This window comes from Piliocolobus tephrosceles, chromosome 3 (assembly GCF_002776525.5).
Source record: "Piliocolobus tephrosceles isolate RC106 chromosome 3, ASM277652v3, whole genome shotgun sequence".
NCBI classification, from domain to species: Eukaryota; Metazoa; Chordata; class Mammalia; order Primates; family Cercopithecidae; genus Piliocolobus; species Piliocolobus tephrosceles.
Window position 1 is genome coordinate 179,740,722 of NC_045436.1, and position 4,119 is coordinate 179,744,840.

Here is a 4,119-nt window from a genome sequence, read left to right on the forward strand (position 1 = left end):
GGGCGCGGTGGCTCAAGCCTGTAATCCCAGCACTTTGGGAGGCCGAGGAGGGTGGATCACCTGAGGTCAGCAGTTCGAGACCAACCTGGCCAACGTGGTAAAACCCCATCTCTACTAAAATTACAAAAATTAGCCAGGTGTAGTGGTGGGCGCCTGAAATCCCAGCTACTCTGAAGGCTAAGACAGGAGAATCACTTGAACCCAGGAAGTGGAGGTTGCAGTGAGCTGAGATTGTGCCACTGCACTCCAGCCTGGGTGACAGAGCAAGACTCTGTGTCAAAAAAAAAAAAAAAAAGAAAGAAAGAAGAAAAAGAAAAAAGAAAAAAAGAAAACGGAGCTTTTAGATGCCTCATCTCAACAGAATGATTTTTATTTATTTATTTATTTATTTATTTTTTGCCTTCTGCCAACAAAACAATTTCCTTAAGGGAACATTTCCGCTTCTGGTTCCCTTCAGATTCAAATTCCCTGTACATACTGTTTTCCTCTAATTACATTTTATGTGAAGCTCCCATTGATTTCAATGGGACTCCTTTAAGTACTGGCAGAAGACGTACCGTGCTTGAATACTCTCTAGAACAGTGAAAGACAATGTCTCCGTTTTTCTCATTTCAGCAATATGTGTATGTTGAATTTATTTATATAATTCCACCTCCCACATTTTTTTGCAGAGTTTCATGATTTCCCAAAAGTGTGTAGAGATTTCTTCTAGAGGCTTCTGTGGAAAACATTTTACTATACACCAATCTTGCCTATGGATGTTAAAGTAAAACTCTTAAATAAAACACCAACAAAGAGAATTCAACAGTACATCAACAAATAAAATAATAAGATACTCAATTATTATATCTATTATTATATTCTATAACAATATGTAATTTTTTTTTTTTTTTTTTTTGAGAAGGGGGCTTGGCCCTTTGCCCCGGCTGGGGTGCAGTGGCCGGATCTCGGCTCACCGCAAGCTCTGCCTACCGGGTTTACGCCATTCTCCTGCCTCAGCCTCCCGAGTAGCTGGGACTACAGGCAACTGCCACCTCACCCGGCTAGTTTTTTTGTATTTTTTTAGTAGAGACGGGGTTTCATCATGTTAGCCAGGATGATCTCGATCTCCTGAGCTCGTTATTGTCTTGTTTTTTCTAAGACCAGCCCAGCGGGCGCAAAAGGACCAGCGGGTAGGCAAGTGTAACAGCAAAACTGCACGTTTATTTTGGTAACCTAAGGTGTGCGGGAGAAGTCTGTCGGCCTCCGGCGAAGGAGGCCGGCAGAGTCCCCCCGTGGGGCTCTCGGACGGACTTCCCACAGTCCGGACATCCCGACAGGAGTGGGGCTGCAAGAAGGCCGCCGGGCTGTGAGAAGGCCGCCGGGGCTCAATGGCGGAGAGCGGCTTTTCTAGGAGTGGGAGGGCAATAGGTGGGGCATGGGCGTGTCAGGGGCGTTCCGCAGGTGCGACCAGGTAAATCTTGGTCTCTTCAGATTGACGTCACCTGGCGCATGCCCAGTTGGTCTGCACCCTCCCTGGGCGCCGGCTGCATTTTCGTGCGCACGGGAAGAGTTGGTGGTGAAGAAGAACCCGGAAGTGCACCATCTTGCCTCCGTTCGTCCAAACAGTTATCTGCCCACCCGGGCCTCTCAAAGTGCTGGGATTACAGGCTTGAGCCACCGCGCCCGGCCAACCATATGTATTTTTTTGAGACGGAGTTTCACTTTTGTTGCCCAGGCTGGAGTGCAATGACTCGACCTCAGCTCACTGCAACCTCCACATCCCGGGTTCGAGAGATTCTCCTGCCTCAGCCTCCCGAGCAGCTGGGATTAGAGACATGTGCCACCAGGCCTGGTTAATTTTGTATTTTTAGTAGAGACAGGGTTTCACCATGTTGGTCAGGCTGGTCTCCAACTCCCGACCTCAGGTGATCCGCCTGCCCTGGCCTCCCAAAGTCCTGGGATTACAGGCATGAGCCACCATGCCCAGCCTATAATGATGAAAAAAAACCATTAAGGTCTGACCAGGTAGAGTTTATACCAGGAATGCAAAGCCAGAAATGCAAATATGGCTCAATATTAGTAAATTCAGGCTGGGCACAGTGGCTCACACCTGTAATGCCAGTGCTTTGGGAGGCAGAGGCAGAATCGCTTGTGGCCAGGAGTTCAAGACCAACCTGGGCAACATGGCGAGACCCTGACTCCACAAAAATACTTTTTAAAACATAGCTGAGTGTGGAGACGTGTGCCTGTAGTTCTAGTTACTTGGGAGGGTGAGTTGGGAGGACTTTTTTTTTTTTTTGAGACGGAGTCTCGCTCTGTCGCCCAGGCTGGAGTGCAGTGGCGCTATCTCGGCTCACTGCAAGCTCTGCCTCTCAGGTTCAGGCCATTCTCCTGCCTCAGCCTCCCGAGTAGCTGGGACTACAGGCACCCGCCACTACACCCGGCTAATTTTTTTGTATTTTTAGTAGAGACAGGGTTTCACTGTGTTAGCTAGGATGGTCTCGATCTCCTGACCTCGTGATCCGCCCACCTCAGCTTCCCAAAGTGCTGGGATTACAGGCGTGAGCCACCGCACCCGGCCGGGAGGACTTCTTGAACCCAGAAGTTCGAGGTTACCATGTGCTATGATGATTGCACCACTGCAGTCCAGCCTGAGTGACCCACAGTAAGACTCGGATTTGAAAACATTAAAAAAGAAAAGAGCCGGGCGCGGTGGCTCAAGCCTGTAATCCCAGCACTTTGGGAGGCTGAGACGGGCGGATCACGAGGTCAGGAGATCAAGACCATCCTGGCTAACACAGTGAAACCCCGTCTCTACTAAAAATACAAAAAACTAGCCGGGCGACGTGGCGGGCGCCTGTAGTCCCAGCTACTCCGGAGGCTGAGGCAGGAGAATGGCGTAAACCCGGGGGGCGGAGCTTGCAGTGAGCTGAGATCCGGCCACTGCACTCCAGCCTGGGAGACAGAGCCAGACTCCGTCTCAAAAAAAAAAGAAAAGAAAAGAAAATTTATTAATATATTAGATCACAGTAATAGGTCTTTGAAGGAGAAAAATCATGCAATCATATCCAAACATTCAATATTCATTCTTGCTGTTTAAAAAAATTCAATAACACTGGGCATGGTGGCTCATGCCAATACTCCCAGCACTTGGGAGGCTGAGGCAGGTGGATCATTTGAGGTCAGGAGTTTGAGACCAGCCTGTCCAACACGGCGAAACCCTGTCTCTACTAAAATATGCAAAAATTAGCTGAGTGGGGTGGCGTGCACCTGTAATCCCAGCGACTCAGGAGGCTGAGGCAGGAAAATCACTTGAACCCAGGAGGCGGAGGTTGTGGTAAGCCAAGATTGTGCCACTGCACTCCAGCCTGGGCAACAGAGTGAGACTTCGTTTAAAAAGAATTTTTTTTTTCAGTAAAATAGAACTGGATGCACATGAATGTTCCTCTAACCTGGTATAATATAGCACTCAAAAGCCAGCATCAGGCCGGGCACAGTGGCACACACTTGTAATCCCAGCACTTTGGGAGGCTGAGGCGGGTGGATCACTTGAGGCCAGGAGTTTGAGATCAGCCTGGCCAACGCAGTGAATCCCTGTCTCTACTAAAAATACAAAAAAAAAAAAAAAAAAGCCGGGCATGGTGGTGCAGGCCTGTTATCCCAGCTCCTCAAGAGGCTGAGGTACAAAAATCGCTTTTACATGGGAGCCGGAGGTTGCAGTGAGCCGAGATCACACCACTGCACTCCCACCTGGGTGACAGAGTAACACTCTGTCAAAAAAAAAAAAAAAAAAAAGCAAAGCAAAGCAAAGCCAGCATTAGACTTTAGGCAGGGACTTATAGAAAGATTCCAACTGAACCCCGTCAACATTACCTCTATTTAAAATTGCACTTGTGCTGTGCTGTGGAACCAGAGATAAGACTGGAGGCGGGTGGAAGAACAAGGCGGGTTATCGACAGAAATATAAGAAAGGGTGTTGGGGCCGGGCGCGGTGGCTCAAGCCTGTAATCCCAGCAATTTGGGAGGCCGAGACGGGCGGATCACGAGGTCAGGAGATCGAGACCATCCTGGCTAACATGGTGAAACCCCATCTCTACTAAAAAATACAAAAAACTAGCCGGGCGCGGTGGCTCAAGC